This window comes from Heterocephalus glaber, unplaced genomic scaffold (assembly GCF_053883595.1).
Source record: "Heterocephalus glaber isolate CG9 unplaced genomic scaffold, H.glaber_assembly_v1.0 deba00001612, whole genome shotgun sequence".
NCBI lineage: Eukaryota > Metazoa > Chordata > Mammalia > Rodentia > Bathyergidae > Heterocephalus > Heterocephalus glaber.
In genome coordinates, this window is record NW_028258383.1 from 111,515 (window position 1) to 129,027 (window position 17,513).

The following is a 17,513-nucleotide window of genomic DNA, read 5'->3' on the forward strand; positions in this document are numbered from 1 at the left end:
TTTGCTTCCTGATGCTGGCTGCCACTTTCGACACTGTCACTGGGCTCAGGTGCATTGGAGGCAGGGTGCGGGGGTGTCAGCCACGGTGGTGCTGGGATTGCGGAAGGAGGGAGCTAGCATCTTCCTTAGCCCTATAAGCCTAAGCACCCTCCTCCTTGGGGCAGTGCTGCTTTGCTCCTCGGGGGCGGGGGAGGGGAGTGCGTTCCACGGGTGCCAACCCATCACCAGTGAATTTCCCACAGCTGGCACCTCTGACCCTCATGGGGCACTTGCATGCAGGAATGAGGAAGCAATAGCATGCCTCTTCCCCCTGTGCTGTGCCCAGCGTTCAGTGCTGAGCAAGCCCGTGTGGGGCTCACACGGAGGAGGCGTGGGGCGTGCCCTGGGAGACCCTGCGCATCCTGTAAACAGACCTGACACCCTGAGCTTGCAGACACCTCCCACGCACCCTTTCCTTTCCTCGGGACCGGGGCCCTCCAGCAAGACTGCCTTGTCTGCAGCTGCACATTGCTCCTTTTCACATGGAGAGAGATGTCTTCTTGCCTTCCTGGGGTGCCCTTGACAGGCCCTCCAACATCTTATCCTCGGGACAAGTCCACCGGGGCGTTTTGGGCATAGCTGTCCCTTTAATCTAGCGACATGGAGGAGATCCAATGGGAAACTGGAACCCCAAGGATCACCTTGTCATGGAGTAATGGTGGTCCCTTCACAAGGACTGTGATGTGGGCCTGGCCCTGATAGGGGCCCCATCACATCCCTTTGACTTGTTTTCTTACTGAAGTGGGAGCTGGTCTTTGTGAACAAGGGCAAAGCACTCCTCGAGGCCTACAAGCAAGTGTGTAAATCACACATATCAATTCCCAAGGACAAAAGTTAATCCGAGGCCCATTTTATGATCATTGTAACCCGCAGAGCCCATTCTAAGGCATGGAAAATAACTGTTCCTTGAAAAAGCGAAAAGCCCTGCTAGTGTCTGCCACTGCAATTTTGGCAAGGTCATGCTTTCATCAGACCCCTCCTTGCTCAAAAAAATTAAGTCTTTTCCTGTCCTAGGAGAACCAAAGTGGGTTTGAGCTCCTCAGTCTGGCGATCAAGGCCCTTCCTGGCTCTGCTCCAGGCTAGCACAGACTTCTCTCTCACCCCTCCCAATCGATTTCCTGCGACATCAACAGGATCACTTATACATTCTAGCTCGCAAGCCTTTGCTGTGTAAAAACCCAACTGTAATCCTACCACTGCCTTCCTAGCACACTGAGCTCACCATCTCCCAGCCTATTGGGAGAACCTCTGCTCCGTGGTTTCTGGGAATCAGCTCTGGTGAAGGGACACTTCCCCTTCAGCCGGCAGTCCTTAGAGATGAGGACTGAAAGGCACCCTGGTGTGTGCCGCATGGAGCATGCACAGGGACCCTAGCAGGGCTCAGTTTCCAGACCTGCCGCAGGTAGATGGAATCTTCTCTCTGGCTCATCTAAGAGCCAAGAGCAGCTGCTCTCCAAAGAATCATTTTCCACCGACGGAGGTTCCTGGCTCCTGCACACGTCCTCACTCTCAGCTCATCTCCCTCCCTCTTCCTCAAATTCTAATCTCCCAGCACCAGGGCAGAGCATGGAGTCTGCCAGGTGCGCACAGTAACCTGCTGCCTCAAAGGCCTCTAGTGCTTCAGATCCAGGATGACACCTCCCTCACCACAAGGAAGCCTTCTGGCTCCCAGGCGCCCACCTCCCAGGGTGGGTTAGATGGGTTTAGATGTCTCTCCACTGGCCTCCCTCACTACCTGGTTCACCTCCTGATCGCAGCACTGAATACACACCAAACTGCCACAACTGGCTGCTCTACTTACATGAGAGCCCCTTCAAGACACTCACATGTGGGGCAGAGGCTGAGTGTGGTGTATTCTTGTATCCCCAGTGCCCCGCACGGAGCCTCACAATAGAGCAGGTGGTCAGTAAATGTACATGGAATAAATGAGTCCATGAGCAAGGTGTCTAATTCATTATGTTTCATTTCCCCCTACATTCCAGAGAACTAAGCAAGTACAAGTGAGTATCTGCTGGCTTGTGTACTCAGACGCGGACGGGCTTTTTATTTCATCTTTTGATAGTTCGACGGGGAAATCACTGCACTGGAAATTCCTCTATACTTTAAAGAATAGCTTACTCCAATACTCTAACATGTTCCAGACATGAACTGATAGATAGCGCGTCCCAATTTCTTTTATGAAACAACAAATCTCTCCTAAAACTGAAACAAAGAACAAGAAAATATTTGACTAATGTCACTCATAAGCACAGATGCTCAATTTAAATACTTAAGCAAATGTCTAGGAAACCAAGGATTTTGAAGGAATAGTTAGGTACGGCTTTTGTTTCAACTTTGACATAACACCGGTATGTATGGGGTTTGCTTTGTTCTTGTCATTTTGGTTTTGTCTTTTGCAGTACTGGGGGCTGAATCCAGCGCCTTGCCCATGTTTGGAAAGCACCCTATGTAGGGGACAGGGGGAGGGGACGTTACCAGAACCTCTGCAGTGAGTCCTGGTCTCCTGTGAGCCACGGCAGCACACGGCGAATTACAGGAAAGGTAGAAAAATGAGACTGAGAAGAAGCTGAGCTTTGGGTCTGATCAGTGCTGCTCTGGGCGGCAAAGACAAAAGCCCCCAGCTTACCACACCTTTTATTCAGTACCTCGTAACAAACGACTTGCAGAGAATTCAGTACATCGGGAGAAACAAATGTAACAAATGACTTGCAGGGAGTTCAATAGTTCACATTGGGATAAACAAGGTGTAACAGAAGGCTTGCAGAGAGTTCAGTACATCTCCGGCAAACAAGATGTTAACAGTCCAAGAACAACGAGGAACTGAGCAGATGTTTGTTCTCCCAGAATGTTGCTTGTCCTGGAGAATCACAGCATCACTGGATCACTGAAGTCTCAGTTGTGACCGGAGGCCAAACTGGAGTTATTCTGTAGCTGGGCTGTAGGCAAGAGAAGTAGGCTAACCAAATGATTTTTCCCTAGAATTATGTAGCATTGCTCCCAACAACCCTACCACAGAGCTGCATTCTCAGTCCTTTATCATTTAATTTTAGCCCATTTATGCCTATCAATTATTTATGAGTAAAAGCATGTTAACTAAAGTAAACTCAACTTTACAGTGGACACACTGAGAGCTCAATCGCCAAGAGACGCAAATAGAACTGGAACACAAGTGCCACGGGCAGTTTTGCTCTCCCTCGGCCCACGCTACCTCTGGACTCCTCATAAATCGGAGCCCCAGTGCCCACTGCTCCCAGGCCCCTTACCGACCCACAACCAAGCGAAATGAAGACTCAGCCTCGGCCTTGCCCGGTGGCAGCAGAAGCCCCTGAAACTGGCTTGAGTTTGCAACCAGCGCTGTCACTGCCCCACCACTGACCACTCCTTGGGCCGTGGCTCTCGCCCTGAGCAGTGGCACCTGGATTGGTTCCGGTGCTGATGCTTGCTTCACCACGGCATAGGCCCTGGAACTGGAACTGGTACGAACACTGGCACTTGTCACACCACCACCATCAGCCGCAGCCCGGGCACGGGGTACTTCCTCCTCTTCTTTCAACGCCTCATGCACTGCTGTGGAAAGGATCTGGGGTGGGCACCACTGACTTTGGCCCCAAACTCGGGGACTTCCATCTGTCCCGCTTCCTTTGCAAGCCTCACAAGATTACTGCGGGCATGGAAACACTGCTGGGACACCTACTTGTGGACCAGACACTGGTGTTGCACACAAGCTTTGGTGATGGCTCCCCACAAACGAAATGCTTTATAGATGAACATACCTCCCACAGCCTGCACACCTGCCAGAACACCTCCTGGGGACACAGCTCGCCGGTACGAAGAGCAAGTCCCAGGTTATCCTCAGAAGCCCCGTCTTTGGTGTGCCTCGGTTGCCTGTCAGGCCCCAAAGTCAGTGCAGGGGGTTGGTTTTTCTGACCCGGACATAGGAATGCTCTGTCTGATCAAGTTCCTTCACCTGGGGTCCAGAGACTAACTTGGGGAAGGCAAGAGCTCTCTTGAAATTCCTCCAGGAAGCTACTGTCCCTTTTGATGACATACTTCAGCATGCCTGCCCTTTTTCTTTTTTGATATTAATATTTTTGTATTAACCTGCAGGCACTGCTACTTTCTCGCTCCCGGGGTCTCTGGGCATGCGCATCAGGGATGTTGGGGGCCCCACTGGGGTGGTTGGCGGGGGAGGCCCCCAGGGGTTGCTGCGGTCCACAGAGGAACCTGGGCGGGAGGCTATGTGCCTCAGAAGAAGGGCTCTCAGGGCTCGGGGGAGCAGTTAGCGTCCCCGCTGCAGGCGTCGGCGCCAGCGTGGGATTTCTCAGGAAAGGAGAGGAGGAGAAGGCCGGGGCCCCTCTGAGGCCCGCTGGCCCGGGGTGTCACCTCTACCGCGCGTTCTTTCTCACCTGCGGCTCTGACTGGCCCGGGAAGCAGGAACTCTGGGAAGAGACGCCCGTCCCTGGGCATTCCGCGGCCAGCCCAAGCAAGCGCTTTGTGCAAGGCAGGGAGGACAGAGACGTAGGCGCGGCTGCTGCTGCTGCCTCGGAGAAGACCCCGAGGAGGCCGGGGCAGGGGATGTCTTCAGTGGGAGGTCGCCGCCCTGAGACCCCTCAGACCAGGAAGCTGGGAGGGGAGGCGGCTTAAACCCCCTGGGCCCTAGTTTTCCAGGAGCTGTGGGAACGTGGGGCCGCCGGCGCGCAGTGCCTCTGCCGGTGGGGGACGGTACTGCACGCGGGGCCGGAGAGTTGCTGGGGGCGGGGCTCCCAGAGGTGGGCTCCCGGATGGGAGGCTTGGAAGATGCCAGAAGCCTAAAGGCCAGGCCCAGAGGAAACCCACAATGACTGTTAACTACTTGTGGGAAGAACTGGATCCTTCTGGACGATCGCTGTCTGCTCCTCCTTGTGGAGAAGGCTCCCTAGGAGATGCTTCTGTTCCTGACCTTAGGCATTTTTCCAGCAGCAGCCCCTGCCACTTCCGCTCCAGGTCAGCAGCCTGAAGCGGCTTTGCTCAGTGCCCGGCCCAGAGAAAACAAAACACTCAGTGAATGTTTCATTATTGTAGTATGCAGTGTATCCGCTTTGCTGGTACCCTGTGGCCATTCAGATGGAGGGAGGACCTGGGAAATAAGCAACCTCCGTGGAGAACCGTAGGTGTGGTTCTTTTTCGTTATTACCGGTGAATCCGGAGAAGAAAACATCACTTCTTTCCTTCTGTACTTATTCTCTCCTGTACTGTCCAGAAGTTTATCATTAATGACAGTCTAACTTCCCAAATCACCACTCCTTTCTTTTCTTTCAATTTTTATTGGTACATGTTTACAGTTCATAATGATTGCATTCCTTGTGGGGAGTTGGTACACGTACACAACACATCTCAGTTCTTTGTCCATCCCCTTCCCTCCCCCTCTCCCTCTCCTTCCATCTGACTTGATCCCCTTCCCATTGGCAAAAGGTCTACCTCCTTATTTCCTATTACCTATCTTCTATTTTGCTCTTTACTTACATTTCGGGTTTCCCCTATAAGACATACCATGTGATATTTAATCTTGTGTGTCTGATTTATTTCACTTAACATTATGGTCTCGAGGTACATCCATTTTCCTACAAATGGCTCAAGTTTATCCTTCTTTATCGCAGAGTAGTACTCCACTGTGTATAAATACCATCTTTTCTTTATCCATTCGTCTGTTGATGGACATATAGGCCACTTTCATGATTTGGCTATTACAGATTGCACTGCTATTAACATGGGTATGCATATATCACTGTAATATAGTGTCTTTAACGCTTTCACAAAGATACCTAAAAGGACAATGGTTGAGTCACATGGAATGTCTAGATTTAGTTTCTTGAGGAATCTCCATACTGATTTCCGTAACGGTTGTACTAGTTTACATTCCTGCCACCAAGGGTTCCTTTTACCCCACAGCCTCTCCAGCGCTTGTTATTATTTGATCTCTTGATGAGAGCCACTCTTTCTCCAGTAAGATGGAATCTCAGTGCTGTTTTAGTTTGCATTTCTCTAATGGCCACAGATGTTGAACGTTTTTGTGTGCAGCACGGTTTGGCCATTTATGCTTCTTCTTTTGAGAACTGTCTATTCATTTTATTTGCCCATTTTTGATTGGGTCTTTTACTTAGGGGTGTCTCATTTTGTGGAGTTCTTCATATATTCTAGACATTAGTCCACTGTCTGAGGAATATCCAAATCCCCATTCTGAATGACGTTTCCACATTACCTATTTCTCTTTCTCAGCCTCATTATGGCTCTACAAAGTGCTTGCTTCCATTCCGCCTCTCATCTGAGATTCAGAGACCTTCAGTAAACTTCTGGCTCTGAGGTCAGCCCTTATGCAGCTCACAAACAATCAGCAGACTTCTCCACCTCAGCAAGTTCACCCTTGCGTTGTGTCATGTAGTACAATCCGGGACTCTCTGTTCTTCACGCTACCCTTTCTAGACAGTATCCGGTGGAGCCTCCTTGCACAGAACAAAACTTCTACTGCACTATCACAATTTTACATCTCACCGCACTGTCTAGTAAATGTCCATAGCTCAGGGCTTTCAAATTTCTTCCACTGATCCAAATTCCATTGCTCGTCCCGCTTCATGGATCTTAAAGTTGTACTTATTATCAGGGTAGAACAAGTTCCCCTTGCTTGTCTTCCTTCTGTAAACGCTTTAGATATTATCAAAGTGGTGTCTTTCATACGAAGGTCAGGACCAAAACTTCCATGAATTTTAAGAAGAATTGCTTCGGATGTGAAGTTCGCTATGAGGAGAATTGACATTGTTAAATTGTGGAGCCTTGTCATTCGAAAAATGTCACTTGTGATTCCATTGATTCTGGTTTTTCATCAGAGTACTTCAGTGGTCTTTTATATTTGCCTCATATAGCTCTTGTACATTTCTGAAGTTTGTTGGTGAACTAGTTTTAGTTTTATTGCTGCTGTAAATTAGACTGTCCCATCATATCTTCTAATTACTTCCGATGAACAGGAAGCCTAGTGGCTCTGCACATTTTGTCTGGTATATGGCCATCTGGATTCTTCACCTTCCTGTTACTGGGGCAAAAGTACCTGAAATACACAACTTGAAAGAGGAAAGGTGTATTTCGGCTCCTGGTTTCAGAAGTTTCAGCTCACGGTAGGCTAGCTCCGAGGCAGAAACTCCATGCCAGAAGGGCAAGGGTGAGAAAGCTGCTCAATTCATGGCAGCCAGGAAGCAGAGAGCAGGGCAAGAGCCAGAGAGGATGGGGCAAGGGACAAGTTATAGTCCCCAAGGGCAGGCCCCCGTGACCCACCCAGACACATCCAAAGTGTGCTTTACTAATCTCCTAGATGTCTCTCAAGCCAACCAAGTGAACAATCAGGACTAACCATCACGCCACCTTAATAACAAGTCTCCTTCACTGCAATAGTTCTCAATGGACTCTGGCGCATTCTAGCTTAACTTGCATATTACCAGTATAACACTCATTTCCTTTTTCCTCGTCACATTCATCAGGACCATGGCACCATGTAAGCTAACAGCAGTGGGGTCAAACTTCCTTTTTGGTTCCTGCTTTTAATGGGAAAGATGCTTGGTTTTGGGCTAAATGCAGTTTGTGGCTGGTTTCTGATGCCAGTTGTGCCAGTTATCGACTTATTGTCTGTCAGGCCCAAATCAAACCTTCTCTGCCCTGCCTTGTGATACCAAAGTGGATCTCTCTTAACCTTGCTCCTGTGCCAGCTCACTCGAGGTAAAGCCTCATCAAGACATAGCACTGGAATGACCCTACAGATTCTGGGGGGAAATGCCTTCTTTCTAGTTGCGGTCACTCAGCTTGTGTTATTCACTGCTGGAGGTCAGAGACCAGCACAGGCATGCTCCAGCTACCCCTCAGGCCATGCTCTCCTTACCCACAGCTGCCTCTGGGCAGCTCCAGCTTTCTGATGCACTAATGCCACCCTCCCCCATCCTGCCCGGGTGTTCTTTTCAGTAGTTCAGCACAAGCCACACCTTCTGGCAAGTTTCTATACCATTAGCAGCCTGCACGTTGTCCCGATATCCCCCGTCTCGTCAAAGAAGCCTAATTCTCAGCTTGGGAGGGACAGGGGCCTCTCCTACTTCTTTATGGCCTGGTCTTCCTCATCCTGTAAAGAAGAGCTGCTCTTTTTGCACCCGCTACTTCTGGACCCCTCAAAGTTCCCTTTCACTCCTTTTAGCACTCACCCCCCTTCTACTGCTTACAAGCCATTCTTTGTATTCAGTGTTCTCAGTCCAAGTAACCAACATGGTTTCTGCCTCTTGATTGGACCCTGACACACCTACCGGTTATCAACCTTCATATGTTTTCTTGTATCTTCTACAATTTATTTTTTCTTTCAATCTGGACACATATTTTAAACTTCATCCAAAGGCTTTCACCATCCATCACATTATACACATGGTTTTTCTCCCATGATGGCTTTCTAACTGTAAAGGAGCCTAAGAAAAACTGTAGAAATCATTGCAAGGGGGAGGGAACAAGACAAATTTCTTCAAAGCTGTCCTTGATAAATCTTTGGCTGCATACTCTCACTAAGATACTGCAAATCCTACAGAACCCTCTCTTCATTACCCATACCCACTATACCCAAGCCGCTGGCCATGTGGAGGGTTTAGCCCTCCTGAGAAAGACACTCCAGCTCACCAAAAAGTGGTCCAATCCCCTACTCTGTCCACAGCCAGCCCGGAGAGGGCCTCTGCCAAGTCAAGAAAAGGGAAAGAGCCTGGGCCAAAATGCTTCACGTTTCAGAAGAGGGACTGCCAGAGAATGACACAGGCTGAGGGCAGCCTGATGCTGGGCACACTCTGGGGGGAGTGGTGTAGCCCAGCTTCCATTCCTTCTCTCTGCATCTCTGTGCAGGCACCTAGGCCTAGGCCTAGGCATGACCCACCACCACCAACAGCAACCCACGAATTGCCCGTGCTGGCCTGGAATAGAAAAGCAAAGAAGTCAGAAAGATGGCAAAACCTATGGACACACTCCCCTGAGTCCGACATGCAGATAGTTTAAAAATACTTTTCAAGATGTTCAACCCCACTAGCCATTAAGGAAAGGCTGATCGATACAACCAAGGGACACGTTCTTTTACCTCACATATTGGTCCAAAAAGTTTTAAGTGGATTAATATCAAATGTGGCAAAAGACCGTGTTATGGTTTAATCTGAAATGTCTCCCAAAGGGCTCTTGCATTCAGAGGTAGGACTTTTGGAAAAGTGATTTAACCACGAGGGCTCTAATTTCGTCCATTGGGGCTGGTCTATTGACCAGTTCACTAGTTTAATAGGCTTATTAGGAGGTGGGACCTAATTGGAGGAGGCAAGTCACTGGGGGTGTGGCTTTGAAGGTTGTTTGCTGCCCCTGGCCCCTTCCTTTCTGGCTCTTTCTCCTCTTGCTCTGCTTCTTGGCTGCCATGAGGTGAGCAACTTTCCACTGCCACGCCCTTCTGCCATCATGTTTCTGCCTTGCAGCCAGCCAGCCGTCGACTGAAACCTATGAGTCTGTGAACTAAATCGAACCCCTCTTCCTTGAAGTTGTGTGTGTCAGATATTGGTCACAGTGACAAAAAGTTGATCGATGAAATAGACCATGCTTATTCAAATTTTACATGTATATGCCCTTAACTCCCCCCAACCCCCCAGAATTCGCTCAGAGATGTTCACCCTACGGTTGTTTGCCAGATAAAATACAGGAAGCCCAGGTAAAGTTGAATTTCAGATTTCTAGCAAATAGTTCCTTAATGCAAGTATTTCCCATGCAGTATTTTGGATGCACTTATAGTCCAGCAGTTACTAAATCCTAAACAATTATTCATGGTTTGTGTGAACTTCAAGTTTGACTAAATGTCCTGTACTTTCTTCAGCTCACTGTGACAAACCTAATCCTAGAAAACCACTGAACCCCATGCACAAGGAGGCCCGCACAGGAACCATCATTGTGTATGATAACAAGCAAAACTGAAAACATTAGAAATATCCATAAAGAAGAATGATTTAAATATCTACTCTCTGACTAAAAACCATGTGGAAGTCGAAAGATGGAGGCAGGCTTGTATGTACTGGCACGAAACAATCTAGTCTTGTCTTTTAAAATGTGGTGGTGCGATCCTTAGAGTTAGCTATCACTTTGTAAGACAAAGCAAAAATAAATTATACATTCCTATAGGTAAAAATACATTGACAAAAATGTATAGAACTAGGTATAAAAAAAATACTCACGAACCTTTCAAGAGTGATCCCCTTTGGAGTGAGGCCATTAGTTTTGGGGGTTTGCAGTGTGCACCTCTCACTGAATATCCATCGTTTCAAACATTGTCTCTAAGTGTCAACAAACTTTAAACTTACCCACATAAGACCCACGTATGCATGAGTCTGTCTCTGGCCTTTGTGTTCTTTTTTTTTTTTTTTCTCGACCTCCTTATCTTGTCATCAGCCAACACAATGCTGTTCTGATTATTATATCTTCATCATATCCATAATTTATGTTATGACAAGTCCCCCTTCGAAGTCTTCTTTTTCAGTATTGTGTAAGAGTGACCCTACGTGAACTGCTGTTCCATCCATGAGAAATTCTCGGTTGGCAAGTTCAGTTTCATGTTGGTTGGGAGAGGAGTCTCTACACGCCTCTATCCTATCCCCAAGTGTCCATATCCCCCACCTCCTGTTCAGTGAAGCTTCCCGGGATCTAGATTGTTGACTTATGGGTTGTCTACAGGTGGGGGAATAATACGGCCTGCCTAAATCCTAATGTAAAATAACCGTGGAAAATGTGATTGCAATTCTGCTAAAAATCACCAATTAAAAGAGATTCTTCAGCTGGATTTAAAAAATAAGAACCTACAGACACAGAAAGATTGAGAATGAAAGGTGGAAAATGACATTAAAAATAAAACTCGGGTAACACTCTTTTAGGGGGTTGTTTCAGCTCGTAAATGGAGGCATAAATTACACACAATAAAATGCACAAATCCAGATGACAAGATAGAGATTGCTCATTTTTTTCAGCTGCACTCACCCCTGTAGCTGTCGCACAGACCAGAAGAGAGATGATGTCAGTCAACCCCAGAAAGTTCCCTTGGGGTGCTTTTCAAAGCCTCCAACCCTCTCATCTGAGGCAACCACTTTTCTTACTTCCATCACCAAAGATGAGTTTTGTCTCTTCTGGAACTTTATGTAAATTGAATCAGTGGATGTGCTCTTTATTTCTGCTTTCGTTTGCCTCAACATAATGGTTTTGAGATTCATCCACGTTGTTGTGTATACCAGTGGCTCTTTCTTATGGCTGAGTGGTTTTCCATCATAAGAGTAATCACAGTTTGCTTACTCTCCTGTTGGCAAGGTACAGTCAGACTTGGGCAGCCACCAGGTCTGGTGCTGCCCGTCTTTATAGGTGTGTATCCGAGTCAAAGTACAGCTCACAGTGGATCCAGAAATCATCTCAAGGAATTCAGAGGTTTATTACTCACTCAGGCATATTCAAAGTGAAGGCAGAGAGTGATGAGGTGGGGGAGGGAGTTGAGAGGGTTGTGGAGGGGACGCAAGTTGGAAATACATAAGGGAACACGAGTTGGAAATATGTAAGGGACAGGAACCCTCTGTTAGATAGTGCTGAGGGATGTATAACTTCTGGCGGCCCGTACATTGTGGGACTGGGGAGTGTGAGCTTGCAGAGTGAGCAGTGTGCTGGTGAAGTTTCTAAGAGTGAGTTTAGGGAGGTGAGGCCCCAGGTGAGCGTTGCCTGGGAGAGAGCCACATGTGCCCCAGTTTCCCTCCAGGTCTTCTAATTACTCCAGCTCCTTTAATATCTGGGAGAAACGGGATATCCAGTCATATTATGTGGGCACAGGAAAACAAACCCAGGCGTGTGAATTTGAACAAGGGACTGACATTGACTGAGGAGCCTGAGAACATCAGTGTTCCATTGATCTGGCTGTGCATATTACAGGGCAAAACCTAAGGGGTAAAGTCATAGGGGTTCGGTGTGGATGATTTTACGGGCTTGTTTCATGAGCTTAAGGGCAGCTAGCATGTGGCAAATAGCAGTGCGGTGTGCTCATAGGAGCAGATAACAGGCCTGGCATTGTGTGAGGTCCAGCCCTTGAGAGGTAGCTTCAATCATATACATACCAGTTCCAGTAAGAAGTTGCCTTAAGTGGGCACCTTGCTTCAAGAGTCACAAGGGATGAGTTTTGGCCCCAGTGGGAGGGGAGTTTGTTCTCCTAGGTTGGTTGTGGGGACATTAAGTTGGGGTGCTCAGCATTGCATACAACACGGAGAATTGGCAGGGAGGACTGTGTGATTCAGGGCTCTACACTGAGGGTGTTGCCTGCGCTATGGTCTTCCTGTGGGACATGGAGGACATCTGGGCTGTGCTCATCATCTGGGATGTGGTGATGGGCTCCCGAGGCTGGTACAAGTTTTGAGCCAGATCCAGGACATAGCTCAAGGGAGTACGACAAATGTAGGTCCACACCATTTCTTTTTCATCCCGATGGCCGTTCAGTGTAATGTACTGTGCCTGGTCTGTGGTGCTGTAGAGGAATTGTGGTACCATACACAGAGATCATATCACAGGTACAATATTGCCTGGATGGACTGGCGCTGAGTCACGGAAACTACGTCCCAGATCCAAGCCACCAGCCATTATCAGGCATGGCCAGACCAGTGATAGAGAAAAGCCGCATGATAACATTTCCAAATTTTTAGCAGGTTCCGTGGGCACTGGGGGCCCATCTGCTTCTAGCATTAGGGGCCATTTGCATTCTAGGGCTGTGAGAGGCAGTCCCGATTTCAGCATTGTATGGTGGGGAATAGAAAGCCTCGACATGCTAGGTTAAAATGTTGCCATCTGGGTCCAGCTTGGAACTTGGGACTCTATGTCACCTTTGTACAAGATCTACATAGTGGTAGCCATAGGTCTATGTGCCAATATGTCTATTTCCTGTCAGGAAGGGCCTGAAATTAGCTACCTTTTGGATCCATCACAACTGGGGAAACATTTAGGGAGTAGGAGTACCTACTTTCCATAAAAGTAGAAAAGTAATTTTAGAGATATCACTGTTCCGTCTATGGCCAGTGTATCCCAGTGTATCACTTTCACTTAGTCCAGGTATCCTTCCTTTGTGGGTTGTGCGTGGGTCCAAAAAGGATAGCAAAATGCAGTGTGGAGGGAGGAGCTCCAGACTGGGGAGTCGGAGTAGGGAATCCATGACTTGGAGCCACAATATGTCTGTATCAGGAGATTGACAGCATTCACCAATGTGGGAAATTCTACTGGGGTCTATTGTCTTGCCCAATAGTTAGCACCACCTTTATTGGTTTCAGCCAACTTGTTGTTCTTTGGGGCAAGGCACCAATTGTTCAGTGTTATGAAGAGGGGGGAACTGGACCACCAGCATTGCATATGGCCATGTGACCCTAGAGGATGACTGGGCACCAAAGGACTACCAAACCTCAATTTATTACATGGAGCTGAGGGATTACCATTGACAAAGACTGGGAAACCTAGAGAGGCTATTTAATGGGAGAACCACTGGGGATTAATGGCCCAGGGATAAAGTCTCACTGTGTTGTCCAGATTACTCAAACTCCTGGGTTCGAGTGACCTTCCTGCTTCAGTCAGTCTCCTGATATCTGGGACTACTGGCACATGCCACCACACCTGGCTTACTTAGGCAGTTTTTTGAAAAGTTGCGTATGCCTTTACTGCTTGATTCTGCTATGTAACTCCTAGGTATTTGCCCAAGAGAAATGATGGCATCCATCCATACAATGACTGATAAGGGGTGTTCAATAGTTTGACTTATTTGCAATAGCCAAAGAGTGGAAACAACATCTTACTGAGATGCTCCATGGGTTTTCCATGGTAGATATTCTCCTGTGTTACCACTAGGAACAAACCAATGCTGCTCCTCACTACAGTTGTCTTTCTGCTGACATCTGTCTGGAAAGTATTTACACAAATGGCATTTCCCCCAGGATTCAGCTGAAATGCTCACTGTGTTGTGTTCAATTTAATAACAGTGTGCTTATTTAATCCCACCCCACCCCCAGTGTCCCACAAACCAAGGGCTAGACAATGCCAACCGATTCTGGGAAAGTGAAACTTGTAAGTGTGCCACCTTACTCATAGCTGGTAGAAAATTCACACCAAATTCAGCTTGGACACTTTGTTGAATGCCCTCATCATTTTATTTTCCTAGAAATAAAGTCTCTTGGGGTTCCTTCGCTGATGCATTCAAATTGGTGTCGTTTTTTGGGGAAACTGTTTTCTGGCCTTTGAAAAGCTGTTCTTGTGATCTGTTTGTGTAGTGTATCGTCATTTGTCTGTACGATAATTAGTCAGCAGGGGAGGTTAGGCATATGCCCAATAAGTCTGTCCTCAAGCCAGGTCCTGGGGCTAAGGATCTAGGAAGGACTCCTGAGGCCAGTGGCCTCTAGACATGCATTGCACAAGTCACCCTCTCAAAATGTTGTAAGGACTTCTTCAGTCTTGGTTTTATGCCCCTGAAAATTGCTTTGTTTAGTTTCACTTGCCCAAATTTAGTTGCTATTGTCTGTACCCTGCTTGGCGACAACTGGCCTTTCTCCAGATTCCAGACAGCAAGTTACACAAGTATATTCTTATAGGCCATTGTTTTCACAGGCCATCTTAACTAAAACTTCCAAGCTGAATACCCATTTCCTTCATGGTTTCTCATCCTAATGATAACGTGCATACTCGTACCTAATCGGCACAATTTCACCAGGAACAATTTTAAGTTGCTGGGGCCTTTTCAGGGATGCTGTGAAATGTAATAACATTTCCATTTCAGATATGCCTTATAAGGAGAAGTGACCCAATCCTCATAACGAAGTTTTTTCCCTGCTTTCCTAAAAGAGAGATCATTTTGCTTATTGTAGGAGGCAGTCCCCCTCTCATTTCCAGCTCTTGGGGACCTCAGTAAACACTGGCTTTTCATTCATGTGACCTGTAAAATTGCCAAGGGCTTGCATCCTACAGACGAGACATTCTGTCACGCTCTTTAATGTGTTTGCTTATCCAGCTGTATCTCAAAATACCAAAATACTTTTCCTGTTTGTATAGAAACCCCTGTGAAATGGGTGTGAAATTTTAGAACCCTGAAATGCTTTGATTTTGTCTAGAGGGATGGCCATAACAAAAGTGGAGTGTGACAGAAAATGCTTCATGTTATATCTCCCAGTAGCAGAAATATACTGAACTGACATTGGTTGAATAATTTTAATGATATTGCCAAGCATATCTCCAATGCGCTTCCCACGTACCAATGACCCAATCCTGGCACGGCTATAAAGCTAAGACACGGACAGGAACCAAACCATTTAAGGCTCCCTTCGAACACCTCCAAGTGGATTTTTACACAAATGCTTCCAGAACCAACCCATGAAAAATGTTCTGATTATTGTTTTTCATTCTTTTTTTATTTTTTTGTACCAGGGATCGAACTCAGGACCTTGAGCTTGCCAGGCAGGCACAGCGCCACTGAGCTAAATCCCCGGCCCTGTTGTTTTTCATTTTTAACATAGGTGTACTCTCTTAGCTGGGCAGCTATGGCCGTCATGACTTTTAAACTTACTTTATTTTCTGTTCCAAAATTAGAGAATCTCAACTTGTCCCTTCACTAACATGGCCACATATTTCACTGGCAACTACTTTACACCTTTTAGTCAAAACTCCGCTGGCCTCCTCATCCACAGACTTAAGAAAAATCAAGAGACCTAATAGGAATTCTCAACTATAATTATCAAAGCTCTCAGAAATCCTCAAACTTCCAGTAACCAAACATTTGCCACTGGCATGACAACAGTAAGTTCAGTCCTCCCAAGGGGCCACAAGTTAATAACAGGCTGCCCCGTCTATTTGGACATTACTTCCAATCCTAGTTTCTACCATACCACAGGCTAATGTATTTGTCACGATGCATCATGTGGTGATTCCAGATATGTCACCAAGCACAAACTTCATGTCCGTATTCGAAGTTAAGCAATTTTTGTATGACCTGCAGATGGACAGTTAGTCTGTTGCAAATGACGCAAGAGAAAAATTGCCTTGAACTTCAAAGACAAGGACCTTCTCAGGTACCCTGATAACTGTCACAAGAATAAAACGGTGAGATATTGGTCCGTGGAATCATTATTTTCCATGTAGAGAGACGACATCATTTTGTCCTAACTACCGGATGCCTATTCCATTAGGAAACCTCAAAAGAGGATTCTTAGGAATTTTTCAGGAGCAAGTGCTGTCAGAAATGAACATATTCTGGCTGCCTAACACTTTATAACAGCTGCCTACTTGACAAGAGTACAACTTCTGCCCAAACTAGGGAATAAGATCAATAGTCTGATTTTTCAGCACTTTTTTTTTTCCCACCCCTTACTGTACTACTCAGTCTTGCTTTTCGGATTTTGTCACCCTCTAGAATACTTAAGGATAACACTGCAATCTATCTTTTTTATTTATTTATTTTTTTGCCCGTTATGGTTTCTTTCTGCTACTTAAGAACAAAACAAAAGTCTTTTGTACTCTTTTGCCAGGCTATTTCTGTTATTGTGATGTTAACTGATGACTGGATCTAAAACTCTGCTCTTTCCTTACTGGCCAAAATTTAATCGCCGTTTCTTGAAACAGTTCGGAAGTTTCCTTTTACAAGCTCCTTCCTGTATTTATGTTTTCCTCCCCGATCTCCAGTCTTGAAAAATGGTGCTTGACTTCTCACACACAAAAAAATGCTTTTGCTGAGGTCATCACAATCTTTTCTCTTTTTTATTGGTACATATTAATTGACAGAATATTGGGTTTCACTGTGACCTATTTATACATGTAAATAACATACTTCGATCATATTTGTCACCTTGTCCTCCTTCCAGCCCTCCCCTTCTATGTCTCCCAGATTCAAATTTTCTCTAATAATCTCCTTTCTACTTTCACATTGACTTGTTTTTATTTTTTTAGGGCTGGGGATTTAGCTCAGTGATGCCACCGCCTGCCTCGCAAGTGCAAGGTCCCGAGTTCGATCCCCAGTATCGAAAAAAAAAAAAAGTTTTTATGCTGTTTTACTCTAGATTCCACATAGGAGAGGAAATGTGATGCTTGTCTGAGTCTAGTTTACTTCTCTTGCTGTGATAACCTCCAGCTCCACCTGGTTTTCTGATATGATATGATATGATGATATGATATGATATGATATGATTTCATTTCCTTTATGGCTGAATAATATTCCATTGTGTATACATCCTGTTTTCATTATCCAGTCATCAATTGATGCTCATCTCTGCTGTGCTTATAGCCCAGCTATTATGAATTTTGCAGCAATAAAGTCGGGTATACAGGTACCTCTACCGCATGCTCACTTTAATGCCTTCAGGCATTTGCCTAGGAGTGGTAGAGCTGGATCAAAAGATACTTTTATGTTTAGTTTGTTGAGGAAC

At 46.4% G+C, this 17,513-nt stretch overlaps 1 long non-coding RNA gene across 1 annotated transcript; it reads right to left on the bottom strand.

Annotated features, from left to right (window-relative positions):
- Positions 1-2,611: 2,611 nt before the first annotated feature.
- Positions 2,612-4,757, bottom strand: LOC147822568 (uncharacterized). Its single transcript, XR_015445541.1, has 3 exons — positions 4,446-4,757; positions 3,455-3,606; positions 2,612-2,975 (listed from the first exon to the last, which is right to left on the bottom strand). It is a non-coding gene; the product is annotated as an uncharacterized LOC147822568 (long non-coding RNA).
- Positions 4,758-17,513: the final 12,756 nt, after the last annotated feature.